We start from the raw sequence: 23,523 nt of genomic DNA, 5'->3' as shown, positions 1-23,523 counted from the left end.
GAATTCACTTGAATAAAATTCATTTATTCAAACTGAGTCATTAGGATAAACTCCTCATCGATTATTAAGGGAATATGGAAGAAATATTCTTTTTTTCCTTTCTGCTTTATGGTATTATATTTAAATGTGAATAAGGAAGAACATATGGTCATTCATACATGACTTAGTTTATCCTAAAATTTTTAATATTCTCTAAATGGTGGCAATCCCATTCTACAGATGGGCGATATGGAATCTCATTAGCTGTACCACAAAATTTGATACCAAAGAACTCAACTGGTAAGTGGTAAGACCTATTCTTACAATTTATGATCAGTCCTTTTGGACTTTACAGCAAGATCTATGGTAAAGCATATCATTTACCAAAAGTACTTACATTTTCCACTAGCCTTGTACAAAACTTCCAATTCCTTGGCTCTTCCAAACTCCCCAGGCTAACAGTGCCCTCCTGGCTTTGCTTCCTTCCCTACCCAATCTGAACCCCAAGATCATCATTTCAATTCCACACTTAACAACATCCTCATCTCCCTGATTCCTTTGTTGCTGTGCCAAGCTGCTACCAACACATCTGACCAGTTTTTCTACTTTTGCTGCAGAAGCTCCCTACGAAATGGTATATACGTGTTATTGGCTATACTAGAAACCAATGATTTAGAAATTAATCTGGATCCTTCCATGTTGCTTCTTCTTAATCAGCATCCACAGTTGCCTTCCTTACCAAGGAAGTTTCCTACAACTTACTAAACTTTCTCCACTGCAAGTGCCAATAACCTCACACCAGCTCCCTCGACTCCCTTATATTTTCTCAGCTTCACTCCCATTCACCTCCAAACTTTTATGTTCAACAGTCCTTATTTCTTTTTTTGCCTTGTTTCAGAAAGTAAATCCATCCACTTGTGCTTTAGAACCTACTCCCTTCCATACCCTTTAGGGTTCTTTCTGCTTCTCAAGGTTCAAACTCACTCTTCTCTATCCTCAGACTATAAATACATTCAAGTCTCACAAATCCTGTACAATATTTACTCTTCTTTCAACCAGTTACTGCCTTTTCTTGTTCCTGTTAGATTTTGCCCCCACAGCTTTTGTAATGGTCCCTAAAAACTCTATAATAGCCAAATCTAATGGTTATCTCAGTTTTATCCTGCTATAATCTCTCCAATTTTTTTTTAAACAGTTAACCAACCACATCTTTATCAAAATGTTCTCCTAATTCTAACAATCAGCCTTTTTTGGCTGCTGTCTCTTTTACCCACCTTTCATTTCTTGGAGTTCTGTTGCTATGCAGCCTTGTAAATAGAAGGTCTAAAATGTAACCCATGTGTCTATCATAGCTCCAGCTCTGGCCTCTTTCCAGATGATCAGAAGTTTTTTCCCAATTACTTCCTGAATACCTCCACATAGATATTTCAAAACCGTGTTCATGATTGAACTCATAATCTTTCCCTCAAACTTGATCCTCTTTCCTGGGTATTTCCTGTTTTCTCTCAGGTTAGAAACCTTTGTGACACTATCCTCCAAATCATATCCTCATGCAGATTCCACTCTGCAAATTATCTCCAGAATCCATCCAGTCCTTTGCATTTTCATTGCCAATATTCATGTTCAGGACCTCATCTCTTTTCACTTTGAATAAGAAAGGAGCTCCTGGGACCTCCCTGGTGGCGCAGTGGTTAAGAATCTGCCTGCTGGGCTTCCCTGGTGGTGCAGTGGTTGAGAGTCCGCCTGCCGATGCAGGGGACACGGGTTCGTGCCCCGGTCCGGGAAGATCCCACATGCCGCGGAGCGGCTGGGCCCGTGAGCCATGGCCGCTGGGCCTGCACGTCCGGAGCCAAAAAGAAAAGAATCCGCCTGCCAATGCAGGGGACACGGGTTCAAGCCCTGGTCTGGGAAGATCCCACACGCCGCGGAGCAATTAAGCCCGTGCGTCACAACTACTGAGCCTGCGCTCTAGAGCCCGTGAGCCACAACTATTGAGTCCACGTGCTGCAACTACTGAAACCCGCGCGCCTAGAGCCCATGCTCCGTAACAAGAGAAGCCACCGCAATGAGAAGCCCACGCACCGCGATGAAGAGTAGTCCCCGCTTGCAGAAACTAGAGAAAGCCCGTGCGCAGCAACAAAGGCGCAACACGGCCAAAAATAAATAAATAAATGTATTAAAAAAAAAAAAGGAGCTCCTATTTGATCTATGTACTTTTAATACTATCCCTCTAATGAACCCTTTATATTACCACCAGAGCAAGGAATGTATTCCTTTTATGTATCCCCAGTAGCAAGCACAGTATGTAGAAATGAAATGCTCAACAATTACAAAATAAATAAATTTAGCATTCTAAATACTATCACATCACACTACCTCTGAAGGCGCCCTGCTGTGCAAATATATGTAAATCCAATCTCCTTAGCATACCATCTAAAGCCTTTCACAGTCTGATCTCAATGAACTTTCTAGCCTCATCATTCACCAATTTTTTTTTGTTTTTTTTGGCCACGCTGTACTGCATGTGGGATCTTAGTTCCCCCACCAGGATTGAACTCACACCCCCTGCAGTGGAAGTGCGGAGTCTTAACTACTGGACTGCCAGGGAAGTCCGTTATTTATCAATTCTCCTTCATCACTTCAAGGATGCATTGCCTTGTGGGGCCACACTGCCTTCTGTCTGTATTGCCATGCCTTTGTTCTTGCTGGAGTGCTCACCTTATTTTCTCACTGAGAAAACCTTATCAGAAATTTTTAGTTCAACACCCTCTTCTGTGAAACCTTCCCTGATCAACACTCCTTGTCTTCAAATAGATCTGACTCCCTGCTTTCTTCTTAGGCACTTCAGTGCCTTCCTTATGGAATGAACAATACTTTATTCCTTCAGTAGAGAAAATATGCATCTACTGGAGTGCAGGGCACATAGTAAGTGTGACAGAAATTGTTAAGCATTCCCTTCTTCATGAGTCTTTAGGCAGACTATATTTTCTAGTCTTTCTTGAAGAATACACTTGTATTCAACCAATGAAGTGTGAATATAAGTGTATCATGTTTCCATACTTGGCCTACAAAAAACTCCCATACATCCTCATTCTCTTGCCCTATCCATTGGCTGAATAGAGGACTCATGGAGGCCCAACCACAAAGTAAAAGAAATCTGGGTCACCAAATTTCTGCAAGGAGTAGTGCTTTCCTAATGACTTGCATTATACTGTGATATAAGCACAAAACAAATATATATGTATATATAATACATATGTGCATATATATTACTCATTGAAGTATGGCTGATTTATAATATTGTGTTAGTTTCAGGTGTACAGCATAATGATTCAGTATTTTTGCAGGTTATACTCCATTATAGGTTATTACAAGATAATGAGTATAATTCCCTCTGCAATACAGTATATCCTTGTTGTTTATCTATTTTATACACAGTAGTTTGTTTTAAGGCATTGAAATTTGGGGGTTGTTTGTTATAGCAGTTTGTGTACCTTGCCTATCTTATGAGAGGAAATCAACTGAATCAAGAATATGAAAAGACTGACAAGGTATTCAATTCATCTCCTACTTTCAAAAGGACTGTATTAAGATTCCCAGAGAAAAAAATTTTTATAAAGGTTTAACAACCCTCATTCGGAAGTTCTTTTCTATAGGTAGTCCATTTTCTGACACTGCACCACAATGAACAGACCAGAAATGTTGAGGAATTCTTAGAAAACAGAAAGCAGATGGGATCAGATCTATGGAGAAATGATTAGAGGAAATCACAGCCCAATCATATTCAGAAGACTATACAGACATTGGAGAAGGTCCAGGGATGCTTTTATTTTAGAGTCAGTGGAGACCAGGAAGAAGGTAGGCCTGCAGCAAATGTCAAATGGGATATGACTGGAGCAGCTGAACAATGGCACCTTCCTGTATATGGTAAGAATGGGTACAGGCAGTGTTTGTCCACAGGTTAAAGCAGTGAGTGTAGAAGGTGTTAGGCCCAGTGAAGCAAGGGCTGATAATTACTAACTCCCAAAAGGGATGACAAGTTACTAATGTGTCCTTACCAGCAACACATCTTGTCCCCTGATACAATCAATGGAGACTGGGTATAATGAGCGGAAATGGCAGGATTACAGGGATTGTCAAATATAAAGATGAATGACCAACCTAGAACTACCAGACATTCAAGGAAAACCAATCCCTTGAGACAAAACGAACAAAACAACATAAACAACAATTACACTAAAGAACAACTAAACAGAGGAATGAGAGTTAATAAGGCAAACACTGTATATAATACCCTTAAAGTGATTTGAGAAGACACTAACTGCATCTTGGAAGTTAAAATTTTTTTTTTTTTTTTGCAGTACGCGGGCCTTTCACTGTCGTGGCCTCTCCTGTTGCGGAGCACAGGCTCCGGACGCGCAGGCTCAGCGGCCACGGCTCACAGGTCCAGCTGCTCCGCGGCATGTGGGATCCTCCCGGACCGGGGCACGAACCTGCGTCCCCTGCGTCCGCAGGCGGACTCTCAACCACTGCACCACCAGGGAAGTCCTTGGAAATTAAATTTTGATGATCAAAATAAAACTCCATACATGAGCTGAGGAGCAGGATGAATATAGCTGAAGATTAAATGAGTGCATTATAAGGTCTAATGAGGAATTTTCCCTGAATGAAGTGGAAAAGAACAAAGAGATTTACATATAAGAGGAAAATGAAGAGATGACATCATCATCATCATCAAAGCTAACATTTATTGAAGGCTTACTATGTGCCTTTGTGTTTGTATGCATGTGTGTATACCACTTATTCTCATATTGGCTCTATCGTCATTTTACAGAGGAGGGAACTGAAGTAGAGAAGTAAAGTAACTTCTTCAAGGTCATAGAGGTTGAAGCATAGAAGATCCGTATGTTCCAATATCCATCTAAGAAGACACGGAGATAGATTTGTATGTATTGATGATATGGAAAGATCTTCAACACAAATATTAAGAATAAAAAAGCAGGTTGAATAGCAATATATAGCAGGATCCCATTTACTGAACAAAACAAAGTACATGAATATATATGTAAATGAATAAAAAGAAGACAGGAAGTATGCATAGAAAACACTGAATTTACTTGCCTAAGTTAGAATGTGGCAGAGCAGGGTTTCTACCCAAATCCAACAGGTGTGCTCTTTATTATATTACCCTTATTTTAAAACATATATGTACCCTAATACTCCATTTACAAACTTAAGAAAATTATTCTCTCAAGATATTGAAGTTTTGTGATACTCTAATATCAGTTTTGGAACCCAGAGAGAAATGTTCTAATGAACTGCAAATAAAAACATCTAGAAAAATGTATATCTTGGCTTATTTCAGTTTAATATAATTCTTAGTGTTTTTCACACTAACGCTAAGAAAATGACCAAGACACTAGGGTATTTCATAGGCACTGCCGTGTCAAAATATCTCAAGCAATGATTGTAAAACAGGATGATTTATAATCAGGATACTAGTATTACATCTAGCATTGTCCATCCCATCCTTCACATGTATATGGACTTTACTGGATTAGTTATAAATATACATTTGAGAAATTTTTCTAATATTTTTTTATTTCCACTACATTTACCATTTACCATGGCACATGTTTATTCAGTTCAAATGTCGTCATAGGCTTTAAAACAAAATGTGAGTAAAACAGATATGATATAAACAAACAATAGAGAGTCATTTCCCAAAAAACTGTAAGTAAGGGTATTTTATCTAGGTAAGTTATTACTCTGCATATTTTACTGATGAAGAAATAAAGGGCCCAAGAAAGTTAAATAATTAGCGAAAGGTCAGAAGGACTAAGATTCAGAGCCTGTGAATTCTAGTTTAATGCTTTTTTTAAAGCCTATTTCTTACCTATTCACTCACTTGGAAGCAAATAGTAACCAAAATTAGAGAATAATGAACTGCTTCCATGTATAAGTTAATATTTATAGAGAAACTTTTATCTGAATATACATTATTCAAAATCACATGGGAACACTGTTTGCAGATGACATGATACTATGCATAGAGAATCCTAAAGATGCTACCAGAAAACTACTAGAGCTAATCAATGAATTTGGTAAAGTAGCAGGATACAAAATTAATGCACAGAAATCTCTTGCAGTCCTATACACTAATGATGAAAAATCTGAAAGAGAAGTTAAGGAAACATTCCCATTTACCATTGCAACAAAAAGAATAAAATACCTAGGAATAAACCAAACCTACAGAAGGAGACAAAAGACCTGTATGCAGAAAACTGTAAGACATTGATAAAAGAAATTAAAGATGATACAAACAGATGGAGAGATAGAACATGTTCTTGGATTGGAAGAATCAACATTGTGAAAATGACTATACTACCTAAAGCAATCTACAGATTCAATGCAATCCCTATCAAACTACCACTGGCATTTTTCACAGAACTAGAATAAAAAATTTCACAATTTGTATGGAAACACAAGAGACCCCAAATAGCCAAAGCAATCTTGAGAAAGAAAAACAGAACTGGAGGAATCAGGCTCCCTGACTTCAGACTATACTACAAAGCTACAGTAATCAAGACAGTATGGCACTGACACAAAAGCAGAAATATAGATCAAGGGAAAAGGATAGAAAGCCCAGAGATAAACCCACGCACATATGGTCACCTTATCTTTGATAAAGGAGACAAGAATATACAATGGAGAAAAGACAGCCTCTTCAATAAGTGGTGCTGGGAAAACTGGACAGGTACATGTAAAAGAGTGAAATTAGAACACTACCTAACACCATACACAGAAATAAATTCAAAATGGATTAAAGACCTAAATGTAAGACCAGACACTATAAAATTCTCAGAGGAAAACATAGGCAGAACACTCTATGACATAAATCACAGCAAGATCCTTTTTGACCCACCTCCTAGAGAAATGGAAATAAAAACAAAAATAAACAAATGGGACCTAATGAAACTTAGAAGCTTTTGTACAGCAGAGGAAACCATAAACAAGATGAAAAGACAACCCTCAGAATGGGAGAAAATATTTGCAAATGAAGCAACTGACAAAGGATTAATCTCCAAAATTTACAAGCAGCTCATGCAGCTCAATATCAAAAAAACAAACAACCCAATCCAAAAATGGGCAGAAGACCTAAATAGACATTTCTCCGAAGAAGATATACAGATTGCCAACTAACACATAAAAGGATGCTCAACATCACTAATCAGTAGAGAAATGCAAATCAAAACTACAACGAGATATCATCTCACACCAGTCAGAATGGCCATCATCAAAAAATTTACAAACAATAAATGCTGGAAAGGGTGTGGAGAAAAGGGAACCCTCATACACTCTTGGTGGGAATGTAAATTGATACAGCCACTATGGAGAACAGTAAGGAATTTCCTTAAAAAACTAAAAATAGAACTACCATATGACCCAGCAATCCCACTATTGGGCATATACCCTGAGAAAACCATAATTCAAAAAGAGTCATGTACCACAATGTTCACTGCAGCTCTATTTACAATAGCCAGGACATGGAAGCAACCTAAGGGTCCATCAACAGATGAATGGATAAAGAAGATGTGGCACATATATACAATGAATATTACCCAGCCATAAAACGAAACGAAATTGAGTTATTTGTAGTGAGGTGATGGACCTAGAGTCTGTCATACAGAGTGAAGTAAGTCAGAAAGAGGAGACAAATACCATATGCTAACACATATATATGGAATCTAAAAAAAAAAAAAAAACAAAGAAAATGGTCAGAAGAACCTAGGGGCAAGACAGGAATAAAGATGCAGACCTACTAGAGAATGGACTTGAGGATACGGGGAGAGGGAAGGGTAGCTGTGACAAAGTGAGACAGTGGCATGGACATATATACACTACGAAATGTAGAATAGATAGCTAGTGGGAAGCAGCCGCATAGCACGGGGAGATAAGCTCGGTGCTTTGTGACCACCTAGAGGGGTGGGATAGGGAGGGTGGGAGGAAGGGAGACTCAAGAGGAAAGAGATATGGGGATATATGTATAACTGATTCACTTTGTTATAAAGCAGAAACTAACACACCATTATAAAGCAATTATACTCCAATAAAAATGTTAATAAATAAATAAATAAGTAAAGGTGGTGGTCTGTGTTTTATGGGAAGAAATTTATAAAAATATGTGACAAATTACATTAACTTTGAATCAACGGTGGCATATATGCTTTTAAGTAAATCATTATAGATCTAACAACTTGGTTGAGAAAAGGACAAAAATTTTGAATCCAACGAAATGAAATTACTAGGAACATCAGAATTGCAAAGGCCTTATTTTTCTTTACTTATTTGAAAACAGCAACCCCCAGATGTTTCTACAAGTCTAGATATGAACTTAAAAATGACAACAGAGGAAAAAAAACATTTAGAAAGTAGACTTGCATTAGATAAGAAACAAGAATGACTTTCAGAAAGAATAAAATTATAATTAACATAAAAATGTAATGTTAAAAGAATCCTAATAGGCTGTGATCTTGAAGGCTTTTTCTCAGATGTTTTTGCTGGGTTTTACCTATAGTTCTTGTACTTATCTAGACCTCAACACAGTAGATAACCTAAAAACTCACTAGCTAACACTATCAAATTCATTGATAAAATTGCTCATGGACATAGCTGCTCCTTCTGCATATTTAAAGCTTATATAGCTATAGTTATAATATTAGCTTCCCCAGTGCCTCTGCCTCTTTTGCACACAGAGCATAGAAGAGAACATATCAATACAAATGCACACAAAACAAATACATGCATTGACAGACATAAACTGTCTTGCACGGTGAAGGAAAACAATTTAAAAAAACAAGTGTACACGTAAAAATGTTCAGTCATGTCTTGTATTTGAAATGATTATTCTGAATCTGCCTCAAACAGCATCAGGTTCAACAGTAACTACAACTGAAAAACTATTTCACAAACATGAAACTGAAGTGATTGCAGAGCTACTGCAAAAAAAAAAAAAAAGCCATCATTCATCAACAGTAAATGCCCTAGAAATATTAATTTTTGCTAGATCACCTTACATGCAGGATTTTTTTCATTAGTTCCTTCGAGTGTCCATCCAAAACAGATTTACAAACCAGATAAAACAGATGACAGAGAAAATTCTCCAGCAGAATACTGTACCCTAATCACCGAGCTACATGCTAAGGATTGAGAGATGAAGAAGTTTAAAGGCAAGATAGGGAGGGAAATGTAAAACCAAACACACACCTGTATACAGGTACTTTGGAAGTAATGAAGAAAGAGAATATGATCAGGGAAGACTTCTAGGAAGAGGTGATACTTGGGCTGCCCATTGTAGGATAAGTGTTAGGAGGACAGGACAATCATTTGGTTCATGAACCAGCTCAATTATATTTTATGTTTTATTTTACGGTTACAATCCAGTCCAGAAGGGCCTTGGAATAAACAGTAGTAGAAAGCCAGGAGGTATGCTGTCACAGGCTCCAAGGGACATTTAAACAAGGACAGTGCTATATCCCTAAAGGGTGCTGCCTAGTGCCAGGGAGACCTTATCAATTCAAAATGACAAGGCAAGAATGAAGTTACAGTAAAAATCATATGCAGTGCAAATTCTCAGCAAATCATAAATGTCTGGAGCTAGAAGGAATCTTTGAGATTACACACAGCATGTTCCATGGAATACTAATTTCTCATGATTCTTCATTTAAACAAGGTTCCACAGTGGAATTAGACTGGGTAACACACTACTGAATCTTCCCTCCTGGAAAGCTACAATGCTCATCAACAAATTTAAAGCTAAGAGATACTCTATAGGTAGAAAACCTGTTTAACTTAGTTTAGCCTGTGTTTCCCCAACTTAGTTTAGCCGGTGTTTCCCCAACTTAGTTTTTTACCAAAGAATGATTCTTTTCCTGCAATATAAACAAAGAATATACTTTAGGGGGCTTCCCTGGTGGTGCAGTGGTTGAGAGTCCGCCTGCTGATGTAGGGGACACGGGTTCGTGCCCCGGTCCGTGAAGATCCCACATGCCACGGAGCGGCTAGGCCCATGAGCCATGGCGGCTGAGCCTGCGCGACCGGAGCCTGTGCTCTGCAATGGGAGAGGCCACAACAGTGAGAGGCCTGAGTACCGTAAAAAAAAAAAAAAGAATCTACTTTGGGAAATGCTAATCTAGTCTAATGCTTCCACCAACCTATTTTAATTTTTCCCTAACTCAGATTTTGAGGTATAAAAGTATTTCATCATATAAAATTATTTTCTTTTTCTTTTTTTAAAAAACCTCCCATTTGAATATTTGAAGACAGGGACCATTACTTCTAAAGCATAATTATCCTGAAGTCTAGAAATGATTCTGTAGAATCTCATGCTTTAAGTTATATATAACTCAAAAGATCATTAACATTTACTTCTGCAAATTGTTAAAACAGTAATAAATGGTGGTGACGGTAAAAAATTATGGATACAATGAAAATGACAAATGGAAAACTAAAAATTTATACAGTATCTTCTAATCCTTTTCTACTTTTTTAGCACCAGTGTGGGAGTATAAATATTTGGAACATATTGAATGATTTGGGTTTGTTTGCTTTTATATAAAATTCCCTTTTGTATACTTTGTAATAGTTCCCAAAGTAAAAGCTTTTTTTCACTATTTTAACCTATGTCATGTCTTCTGGATTTTCTCTTAATTCTTATACCCCCAAGTGGGCTTAAAGATTACCCATACTTGCAAGCATCTACTTTATGTGCCCTTTCTTTTTATTCTGTTGGAAATTTTTCTATGTCATTTATTAGAAAAGCTTTGATGATCAATTTCACTGGTGAGCGACAGACTGAGTATGCTCAACAGATGTGCTGGTCTAATGCAGCTGTGCGAATGTCCTAATGATCTTCACTTGAATAGGCATTTTTCTTCTCAACACTCCTGCTGGAATCCATGAGTATTCCAATGGCAAGGAAGGAATCAAATAGATCTAATTACAATTTAAGATGAAAACGAAGAGCGCTAATAGTTGTGGTTTTTTTTGTAATGTGTAAAATCCTATAGCCTTCTGCCCATGCTTATATTTCTCTTCTCCAGTTGTGTTGATGCCTGATGCTTACCCAACTTCTCATTCTGTAACCTGAATAAACTGCTTAGCCACAGTAGTTAGAAGGTCATTTACTAAAATCTAAGAACAAGTTTTTAAAAATTGAAAGCAATCCAATAATAACAAGATGGGGATACAGAACTCCTGTGATGTCTAGTCTGTCAAAGAAAAGCAGTGCTGGATTTTTTTTTTCTTTTTTACAGAATGCTGATATGGAAAATAAAAATAACGTCATCATTCTGTGTTCCTTTGACTTACAGCACATCCATCAACTGGATGTCAGTTTGAAGTCAGTTGGCCACCATTATAACCCCCATTCCAAGAAAGATGTTTCAGCATTTCAGAAAAACTCTGGGGTTAGGAGCTACAGAACTATTCCCTTTGAGAGGAATCATACCCAAGACTCGCTAAGTGATTTGTAATGCTTATTCTTTTCAGTAACTTCAGACACACTATCAATGCATATTTTTAAAGAGTAACTAAAGATAAATAATCCTTTTAAAAATAAGGACCACAGTCCAGAAATGGCAATGCTTAACTTATACATGTCAGAAATCAACGATGAGACGCAACAGTCTTCCATATCAAATAAATTATGCCATTATGTCTTTTCCTAACTTTTACTTTTCTCTTACATTACAAAGGGTGTTTCTTTTTTAAAAAATAGAATTATATATTTTAATGTATATCATTTGTTTTCATGGCTTCAATTCCTGAGGGGAAACAAAAACTTAGGCAGGCCTATTATGTCAGTCATTGTGCTAAGTATTTTAAGATAGAGCTATTATTCCACAGAATTCTCAAAAAGTTTCAAAGAGGCTTAGTAATTTGCTCAAGGTTACATACCTAGTAAATAGGTAAGTCAACAATTACAACAGGTCTGTCTTCTCTTTTTTACATTACACTATAATGACTTTGTAAAAACAGTATGGAAATAACTTGTATAAAACAAATCTAATCCTACTAATGCTTCTAAATGAGGATAGTTAATTTGTTCTTTTTTAGTTAAATTATTAAGTTAGAAAGGTCATGAATGAAATGACACTGTAAAATAAGTATGAAAGCAAATAATTTAGGGTGAAATTGCTGTGCTATTAATAAATATTTTGAAGTTGACTGTTTTCTTTCAGGAATATGAAATGCTCAGTATTTAAGTGCATGCCATGATTTTAGTTGTCTCAACTTGAGAGACTCATCATTTAAGTCTGAGGCCAATAGCTGGATTTCAGTGCTTTAATACATACATCTCTATACTAAAAATGCTAACACCTCTGATAAGATGCAGACTTCCACTGCTGAGTCCACAAATTTTCCCCAAAGGAGTTTTATGCCATGTCCTGATTTAATCCTGCTAAAAGTATGTTTTAAATGCACTTTTATATACCACATTCTGATGGGGTTGTATGATTGCCCTACTAATTGGGATGCCCCTATAATGCTAAAGAATACCACAAATTCAATTCAAAATTAATAAAGCAGGCTGTGTTGGATGACAAACTGAAGCACCCTGGAGGCGTGACCTGGTTTTGGAATGATCTCTGAGATTACTATTCTCCAGATCTGTGAAAATTAGGCACATAATGAAACTGTTGCGTTTACTCTCCAGGGTGAACTGTAAACTGGACCAAGGTATGACCTTTACTGCCTATTAATGAAGAGGCATGTTCTTTTCTCTCATATGATAGGTGAATTAAACAAAAGCAGTACAGTTTAAGGTAGAAGAAATAAGGAAAGAAAATCAATATCCCTAAAAATCACAGTCATGATCTATACCAATATTCAGGCAATTGAATTCAGTCCCAAACAGAAACAAGTGAACATAAACAAGTTAAAGATCACAGAAATAATAAGCCAGAATTTTCCTGATTAGAAATGAATAAGAAATGTAAAAAATATATAAGAAATTTAAGATCTATGTAAGAAACTTTAAAAGCATTTCTTTCTATTGTAGGCAAATTTCTACTAGCAAGTCCATGTACTTCATTAATAAAGCATACTGTATGTAAAAATGTAAAGGTCTTCAGCATTCTTTACATTGTTTTGAGGATAAAAGACATTATATCTATATGTTTTTATAGGCAATAAAATAAAATACATATATCAAACAGAAGAAATTCATATATTCAGGAAAATGGAAATATAGTACTCTTGAAAATTTTCTCTTATTTCAATTCTATATGGCACTGTTGAAACAAGAGAAATACTTTCAACAATATTATAATATAAAAGCAGAATCAAAGAAAATTTTATAGTGAAGATCCTGTAACCATGTTATAACCATATTATCAGGATATGATGGTGAGAATTTGTCCTCCAAAACTGGAATGCTGCATTTAAAAAGAGACACTACTGGTGACTTTCTAGTCTCAGTTTTAGTCATTATCAATATTTAACAACCTCTATTTTGTTGCTAGGTATTTTCAAGTAGGCATTAAGTTATTATAATTTTATTTAAGGTAGTGGGAAACTTTAGCATGTATCAGCATCACATGGAAAGTTGTTAAAACAGATTCCTGGCCTGAGGTGGGCTGAGATTTTTGATTAAAAAAACAAAAACAGAAACATAATTTTTATTTAGAAATACAGAATTTTAGGGCTTCCCTGGTGGCACAGTGGTTGAGAGTCCGCCTGCCAATGCAGAGGACACGGGTTCGAGCCCTGGTCCGGGAGGATCCCACGTGCCGCGGAACAACTCAGCCCGCACGCCACAACGGCTGAGTCTGCGCTCTAGAGCCTGCGAGCCACAACTACTGAGCCCATGTGCTGCAACTACTGAAGCCCGCGTGCCTGGAGCCCCTGCTCCGCAAGGGGAGAAGCCACCAGAGTGAAAAGCCCACGCACTGCAACGAAGAACCAAAGCAGCCAAAAAAAAAGAAATACAGAATTTTAAATTAATTTTAACCCAATGTGATTTTTTTTTTTTTGGTGGACTCAAGAGTTACTTAGAATGATGTTTTTAATATGGCAAGCTATTTGGTGTTATTTATACTCAGGTCTAATTTAATTTCATTCTCATGAAAGACTGTAATTTATATGATAATTTTTGATATATGTTTATGTTTATTTTCTTAACTAACATATGGTCAATTTTGTAAATGTTTAATCGGCATTTGAATAGAATATATATCCCCTAACTCTTGAATTCAGGGTCTCATACGTGTTTATCAGAGCAAGTAAATCTATTAGCTTGTTTTTGTTTTGATAAATGTATCTCCTATCATGATGGCAGGATTCAAAGTTTACCCTTGCAGTTGTGTCAATATTTGCTTTATATATTTTGAGAGTACGTTATCAAATGTACACAAACCAGATGCAATCATCTGATGCAAATCACTAATACAGTGTACTCTGAAGAAGGGGCTTAACAGTTTAATGAAGTAAACATAGGAATCAAACAAATCAAAATGATCTATAAAAGGAAAAAATATTTTTACCCAGTGAGGGGTATGCTGAATAAGGATTCAAGAAGCCACATTCTTATGCCAATTAAACTACTGTCCTTTTAAGTAAATTTGAAGAAGTGCCTGAGAAATCCCAATAGCAAGATATAGATAATGTTATCAATCCTTCTCTTCTTTTTAGAACAAGATGTTGGGGGATTTTTCTCTTTTTATTCTGTCATTTATAGAATTATAGATCTTCTAAAATATTTTGAAGGGACTTTGCTTCTCTAGCTCATCACTTTAACCACAGCACTCAACATACTGCTATATAGTAGATGCTCAATGAACATATGACTCAATGAAGATTGCCAAGAAGCCAAGAGATGAAAATCTACCTCATATCCTTGATTTAGAGAAGCACAGAAATTGACAGATTTATAGAGAAGAGCATAATGATTAAAACTTGTCTTGAATAATTTTGGTTTGTTTAGTGAAGGCACTCCTGGACCAGTTCCTTCTCCTTGTCTAAAGAGCCCCTGAAGACTGGAAGCCAAGCAAAGACATTCAGACTACTTTTCTGAGGGGATCTGAAGTAGAAAAGTATTACTTTTGCAATGTAGGCTCAATGGAAACCATCATCTTCCCAAGAAAATGCTCTCAAAAAATGGTCAGAAAACCTCATTTTCCTTAGCATGACCTAAAGAATCCTTCACTAAGTGGTCCCAGCCCTTATTTCCCAGTCAGCCACCACTCCATCCTATATGCTTTATTCTCCAAACACTAAGAACTTATTCAATTTGGTAAATATACCACACCCTTTCACAATTCTGTGCTTTTTTCTTTTTTTGGTACCCTAGGTTTGGAAGGTCTTACTCACTTTTAAAATGCTACATTTTATGAGAATCCTTTCCTAACTCTAGACAGAGTTAGTTGCTCTGGTAGTACCTCTATTTTGGCACTAATCACATTATATTGTAATCATGTGTTTAACTATATTTGTTTCTTATTCACCTTTGCATCATCAAAACTCAGTTTATACCAAAACCAGGCAAGGATGTCACAAAGAAAGAAAACTACAGACCAATATCACTGATGAACATAGATGCAAAAATCCTCAACAAAATACTAGCAAACAGAATCCAACAGCACATTAAAAGGATCATACACCATGATCAAGTGGGGTTTATTCCAGGAATGCAAGGATTCTTCAATATACGCAAATCTATCAATGTGATAAACCATATTAACAAATTGAAGGAGAAAAACCATATGATCATCTCAATAGATGCAGAGAAAGCTTTTGACAAAATTCAACACCCATTTATGATAAAAACCCTGCAGAAAGTAGGCATAGAGGGAACTTTCCTCAACATAATAAAGGCCATATACGACAAGCCCACAGCAAACATCATCCTCAATGGTGAAAAACTGAAAGCATTTCCACTAAGATCAGGAACAAGACAAGGGTGCCCACTCTCACCACTCTTATTCAACATAGTTTTGGAAGTTTTAGCCACAGCAATCAGAGAAGAGAAGGAAATAAAAGGAATCCAAATCGGAAAAGAAGAAGTAAAGCTGTCACTGTTTGCAGATGACATGATCCTATACATAAGAGAATCCTAAAGATGCTACCAGAAAACTACTAGAGCTAATCAATGAATTTGGTAAAGTAGCAGGATACAAAATTAATGCACAGAAATCTCTGGCATTCCTATATACTAATGATGAAAAATCTGAAAGTGAAATCAAGAAAACACTCCCATTTACCATTGCAACAAAAAGAATAAAATATCTAGGAATAAACCTACCTAAGGAGACAAAAGACCTGTATGCAGAAAACTATAAGACACTGATGAAAGAAATTAAAGATGATACAAATAGATGGAGACATATACCATGTTCTTGGATTGGAAGAATCAACATTGTGAAAATGACTCTACTACCCAAAGCAATCTACAGATTCAATGCAATCCCTATCAAACTACCACTGGCATTTTTCACAGAACTAGAACAAAAAATTTCGCAATTTGTATGGAGACACAAAAGACCCCGAATAGCCAAAGCAATCTTGAGAACAAAAAAAGGAACTGGAGGAATCAGGCTCCCTGACTTCAGACTATACTACAAAGCTACAGTTATCAAGACGGTATGGTACTGGCACAAAAACAGAAAGATAGATCAATGGAACAGGATAGAAAGCCCAGAGATAAACCCATGCACATATGGACACCTTATCTTTGATAAAGGTGGCAGGAATGTACAGTGGAAAAAGGACAGCCTCTTCAATAAGTGGTGCTGGGAAAACTGGACAGGTACATGTAAAAGAATGAAATTAGAACACTCCCTAACACCATACACAAAAATAAGCTCAAAATGGATTAAAGACCTAAATATAAGGCCAGACACTATCAAACTATTAGAGGAAAACATAGGCAGAACACTCTATGACATAAATCACAGCAAGATTCTTTCTGACCCACCCCCTAGAGTAATGGAAATAAAAACAAAAATAAACAAATGGGACCTAATGAAACTTCAAAGCTTTTTCACAGCAAAGGAAACCATAAACAAGACAAAAAGACAACCCTCAGAATGGGAGAAAATATTTCCAAATGAAGCAACCGACAAAGGATTAATCTCCAAAATTTACAAGCAGCTCATGCAGCTCAACAAAAAAAAAACAAACAACCCAATCCAAAAATGGGCAGAAGATCTACATAGACATTTCTCCAAAGAAGATATACAGACTGCCAACAAACAGATGAAAGAATGCTCAACATCATTAATCATTAGAGAAATGCAAATCAAAAGTACAATGAGATATCATCTCACACCAGTCAGAATGGCCATCATCAAAAAATCTAGAAACAATAAATGCTGGAGAGGGTGTGGAGAAAAGGGAACACTCTTGCACTGCTGGTGGGAATGTGAATTGGTTCAGCCACTATGGAGAACAGTATGGAGGTTCCTTAAAAAACTACAAATAGAACTACCATATGACCCAGCAATCCCACTACTGGGCATATACCCTGAGAAAACCGAAATTCAAAAAGAGTCATGTACCAAAATGTTCATCGCAGCTCTATTTACAATAGCCCGGAGATGGAAACAACCTAAGTGCCCATCATCGGATGAATGGATAAAGAAGATGTGGCACATATATACAATGGAATATTACTCAGCCATAAAAAGAAACGAAATTGAGCTATTTGTAATGAGGTGGATAGACCTAGAGTCTGTCATACACAGTGAAGTAAGTCAGAAAGAAAAAGACAAATACAGTATGCTAACACATATATATGGAATTTAAGAAAAAAAAATGTCATGAAGAACCTAGGGGTAAGGCAGGAATAAAGACGCAGACCTCCTAGAGAACGGACTTGAGGTTATGGGGAGGGGGAAGGGTGAGCTGTGACGGAGCGAGAGAGTCATGGACATATACACACTAACAAACGTAGTACGGTAGATAGCTAGTGGGAAGCAGCCGCATGGCACAGGGATATTGGCTCGGTGCTTTGTGACAGCCTGGAGGGGTGGGATAGGGAGGGTGGGAGGGAGGGAGACGCAAGAGGGAAGAGATATGGGAACATATGTATATGTATAACTGATTCACTTTGTTATAAAGCAGAAACTAACACACCATTGTAAAGTAATTATACCCCAATAAAGAGGTTAAAAAAAAAAACAAACTCAGTTCAGTGCCAATGAATGTTTACTAAATCAAACATTTATCAGATCATTTTCAATTTTTCAAAAAAGTAAAGAAAACACTGGTAAGAAAATGAGCTATTTATAATAGCTGAAATCATTTTTAGCTTCAAAATAGCACTTATTTATACTGATGTCTGGTTACATATAACACACTACCCTAAGAATATGGTATAATAATATATTGCATCGGATCCCCAACCAAAAGCTTTTAGATATATAAAACAAAAGGACTGAAAGACATTTATGAGAATATGATATCTTCTACATCATTATCTGTTAATGAAATGGCTAAAATCAGGGCATAATGGATTACTGAGAGGTATTGTAGCAGAGGGGTAAAGGAATGGATTCTAAAGCCAGACTGTCTGAGTTCGAATCCTGGCTCTACCCAGTTACTAGCTAGGAGACCAAGACAAGCATCTTAACTTCTCCATGCCTCAGTTAATTCACCTGAAAATGTTTATAATGTATGTTTATGATGTAATTTATATATTTTAATATATTTACAAGTTTTCAGTAAGTAAATCCTTTCCTTGTCACAAAATATCATTTAAAGAAATATGCATTAAGTATATGTAATGTAGTTTATTTGATATTTCAGAGAAATTGTATAGAATATAAAATGGGTCTATTTAAACTGAGAAAGAGAAATGTTTATATATATATACATCTTCACTTCATATACTTGAAACACAAATTTAAAAACAGATAGTTTAACATGGTATTATTTCACATTACAAATCAGTAGACCCAGCATTTTTATGTATAACAATACCATTTTCGTTTCAAATATATATGACTGGCACAAATTATTTTCCAAATATTTTTGAGTTATGATAAAGAATAACTTCATTAAAGACAAACATCAGTATATTTTATCATAAAAGGCTAAAAAAGTTTGAGACATTTAAAGTGTTTTATACAAAATCTTCATTCTGATTTCATACTATTTTCAATACCTTGAACTTTCTGTAGAACATACTATCACCTTTTACCATCTTAAGTTTACACCTAGAAGAGCATAATTTTAAAAACTTTACCCATTTATTGTACTTTGTTGAAAGCAGTGCTTTCAGAGATTAAGTGAACAGAAGTATTTGTTTTACTAATAATATTTGTCTTGAAAATTTGTAAAACAAAATATGACGAATAAATGAACCTGTGTGGACTTATATTATTGGATTTTTCTCCTTTGTGAATTTCTTATCGGCAAAATATATGCATAACAAACTAGAGCTGAGGTTACAGACTACCACAGATTAAATATACTGTAGTAAACATACAGCACCTAAATGTCGCTAGGTGGCGCAACAAGAATAATTTATCTTTCTGCTTCTCCTACAGTCTGTTGGAATGTTAACAAACGGAATGACAAGAGGACAAAGTATTCAACATCAGTGTTTGTAAAATTCTTACCTAAACTATATTATATTTTTTATCTGTACTAGAATTGAATTCCTTTATAATAATAAAATAATTTTTATCATAAAGGAAACTTTAGCACAGTGAATACGGTTTTCTTTTTCTACTGGCTATTTTGAACACTGAAACAGTGTCAGGCTTTCAGGGAAATAAAGTGGCACTACTTTGTTAAAACCCTAGCTGAAACTATTATCTAGCTTAGAAGTGAAAACTGCTAGCAAATTATAGCTGTGAAAGCATAATACATAATTTTATAATATATAACAATTGAGATTTTTAAGCATTCTAGAGTAGAGTTAAAAGGGAACAGTCTAGGAATCAGGAGAACTGGATCCTAGTTCTAGGTTAGCAATGATCTAATTTGTGACCTGGGCTGCAGTTTCCCAGTCAGCTGACAGAGTTGGATTTGATTAGTTTTAAGGTCCTATGGAGTTTCAAAAAAATCATTCTAGACACTCTAAAAATGAATGACAATATATTCTGCTAAGAGATAACATTATTTAACATTTTTCTAAGAATAAAGTTTAAATGCTTTAGTGGGGTCAAACCAAATTCTGAATAGTTAATCTTAACAGATATTAGAGCTAACAATAAGCAAAAAATATGATTAAGCTCATTAATCCATCTAGCAAAAACTATATCTAGAGATATATTTGTTCTCTTTTAGGACAGAGTAATTTTTAGAATATCTTTTAAATATTTCAGTGGATTTTAGATAAATTTAAATTTCAAGCTGTTACTATTCAATCTAGGTTTCATAATTGTAGTGCTATAACTGTGATACTTTCAGAGCTTCTCAATTATTGAGCCACAAATAAGTTATAGGTGTGCTAAAATACTGATCTTCTTAGCCCTCAGGGCAGGGTTTGAGGTGGCTGGACTTCCAGAGCCAATAGCCTCTGGACAAAAGTGTTCAACCTAGTGTGTCAACCAAATATAATTCTTTTGCATGTCATGGCATGAGAGAAAGACTGTGAAGCACTGCACTGTAGCATCTGTTTTACCTTCATTTTATCTAAAATAAGTTACTTGAGAGACTTTGGAAAACATTAAAATATCCCCTTTAAACTCTGCCCAGAGTTAACTTGGAGACTCTTATATAAAGTTTTCAAAAATTAAACAATTTCCAGTTGAAATTAATTTCACAAAACAATATGAATACTGATGACTAATAATTAAAAGGGTATTTTATCACAGGGAAAATATGTATAGTTCCTGTGTTAAATATGCTAATATATCTAAAACCTATTTAATAGTAAACAAACATATCATTATGTATATCATATGCTATTTCTTGGCTCATCAATTTTAATACTGAATTAAATTGGCATAGATTTTATTACGTGATCTTTTTTTCTTTGCTTCTAATATAGAGGACTAAATATAACCTATAAGAATAAGAGTATACAATAATTTCAAAGGTTATTAATTTGTGAAACACTATATGGACATACAATTATCCAGGTTGGATTTTTTGTTGTTAGTTTGAAAATATATTTTGTAAGTAACCATAGTGTATATATACAGACTCTCTCACTCTGTGTGTGTTTGTGTATTATTTCTAGGAAGATGTTTTTATCTTAAGATTAAGGCTGAAGTCACTGCTACAAATAATGTAAAGGATATAATGCCTGATATTATGTAATATGTGATATGCAATAGGTTAGGCTAGTATATATTTTATGGATAATAACAACAAATCTAGAAACAGTATGTGAAAAAACTGTTAATCTAAAATCATCACAAAAAACCTCAGTTCTGCAAAACTATGAAACCTAATCTCAATTCAAAATGAGTTAAATATTAAACAAACTTCTCTAGAGGAAGAGACTGCAGATAGCTTTGTCAGTGTTATCAGAAAGATTAACATTCTAGTCATAGATCTTTAAGGAAAAAAAAGTACACCAAGGAGGGACAATGGCTGCTGGGAAGCAAAGGTAAAAATTGACAGATAAAATTCAGTAATAGCAATCAGGGTAAACCTCCCCAAAGACTCTCTTATGTCCTGGTTACTGCCTACTGTATTAAGACTGCCTTTCTCATCACTTAATGCTTATTTTCATCACTTTGCTTAAAATATTGATAATCAATTAGGGCTACGTCTGTTTTGCCACAGAATCTGTGTCACAGTCTATCAGACTGTCAGGACCAATTCAATCCTCATTCAAAGTTAATTTTTTCTTCATAAATCTGCCTTTGGAGGAGTCATTAGGCGCAGAACATAGCCGGAGGTGCAATCACCTATTCTCTTTCATTAGTGGCAGGCAGAGAAGGTGAGGGAGATTATTAGAACTTTGGAATGATCACAAAGCAGCGTGCTGCCTGTCAGATCCCCCCAACATTTAATTCATCTAGCCAACTCACCAGCACTCTTTGCCAACAGTTTTAAATGGACATTATTCATGAACATCTGTGACGTGCTGAATATTCTGAACTGGAAATGATGAAAAAGCAATGCCCCTTTTGACTTTAAAATTAATTCTATGGTCAAAACAATTAAGAATATAACAAACATGTTTTGTGATGTTATTTTTAGTCATCTTAGGTATGTTTCAGAAGCAAAACAATTTACTAAAGCTAATAACACATGAATATATAAGGGAAAATTAATACATAACATAAAAATTCTCAGTATTAAGCAATATTTTTAAAGCCTATTTTATCTACAATTAGAATTGACCGATTTTCTTCCCCGAAAGTGGACTTAAAATTCACAATAAAATTCAAAATCTTATCTAATGTGAAGATCTTGTTTAGCAACATACCACAAAAATAAAAGGATTTAATATAGGGCCAATTTAGATAAAAAATATTCCATCTGAAATTTTAACAGCCACCATTTAAAAAATACTACAAATGTCTTAGTTATAAGAGGTGTATTAGACCTCTTAGTTATAAGAAGTAGAAAGTTGATAGAGAAATTTAGTGTAATAAAGAAATAGGCTAAATAAGTAAAAAGAAAACTTTTTAAACAACACATTTTAATTTTAAAAGCTATAAATAAATTTTTTTCAATAAAAAGAAAAACTGGATTGTTTAAAATGCTTTGTTCTTCAGAGTATCCCACCTTTTATAATCTAGAAAAATTATATTGCTAATACTGAGACTAAAGAAATGCTCTGCTAGACATACTTTTTTTGTGGAGATTTATCTGTAATTTATTTAAACATTTACTCACAATACCAAGCTCATGACACCAAGATTTTAAATGCTATTATCAAAGTCACAATGTTCTAGCATAAAAGGATTTTTATTACAGATTAGCTTCAGGAAATAACTGGAGGAGCATTTCCCAAACTCTGTTCTGCACAAGGTGCTAAAAGTGTTCTGTAGTTAAATATATCTGGAAAATATTTGGTTGGGCAAAATTAAACTATTCCTTTACTGCACAACTCATCAGAATCTCTAATACTCTAACGAGTGTTGTGTCTCTCTGTGAGGGAGATACAATGTGGTGAGTCCCAAGCTTATTTGATCATGGAACCATTTTTGATACTACCATCAACAAAAGATTTACCTAACTTTCTTAGGTTAACTGTTTCTATTCTGTCCACATTGGATCTGAAATTATTTTTTAAATGTCTTATTTATTTAAAAAATGTCTATTGAGCACATACTATATACCAGGCAGTGAGGTAGGTGATAAAGTTACAACAGTGAACAAGACACTGATCTCAAGTTGCTCATAGTCTAGTACAGAATACAATTTATTTATGTGTAGGTCTGTCTTCCCTCTGCGAGCAATTTGAGAATATGGAATGTATCTTATTCATCTCTATATCTCCCCAGTGCCTAGTAACTGATAAACAACAGAAGCCCAGGAAACACTTGTTAAACTGAAGTAGAATTTCCTTTTTCCTGGGTGGTCCCAATGATTTCACACTGATCTGAACATCAGTCCCCTAGCCACTCTGTG

General features: G+C 35.4%; 1 protein-coding gene across 1 annotated transcript in view; it reads right to left on the bottom strand.

Moving 5' to 3' along the window:
* The window catches only part of RSRC1 (arginine and serine rich coiled-coil 1), a 453,481-nt gene that overhangs the window by 70,356 nt on the left and 359,602 nt on the right, over window positions 1-23,523 (bottom strand). The gene's annotated exons all lie outside the window — the stretch shown is intronic.

Source organism: Lagenorhynchus albirostris, chromosome 5 (genome assembly GCF_949774975.1).
Source record: "Lagenorhynchus albirostris chromosome 5, mLagAlb1.1, whole genome shotgun sequence".
Taxonomy (NCBI): Eukaryota; Metazoa; Chordata; class Mammalia; order Artiodactyla; family Delphinidae; genus Lagenorhynchus; species Lagenorhynchus albirostris.
Note: the sequence above shows the minus strand (reverse complement) of the source record. Positions and strands in the feature narration are given on the sequence as shown.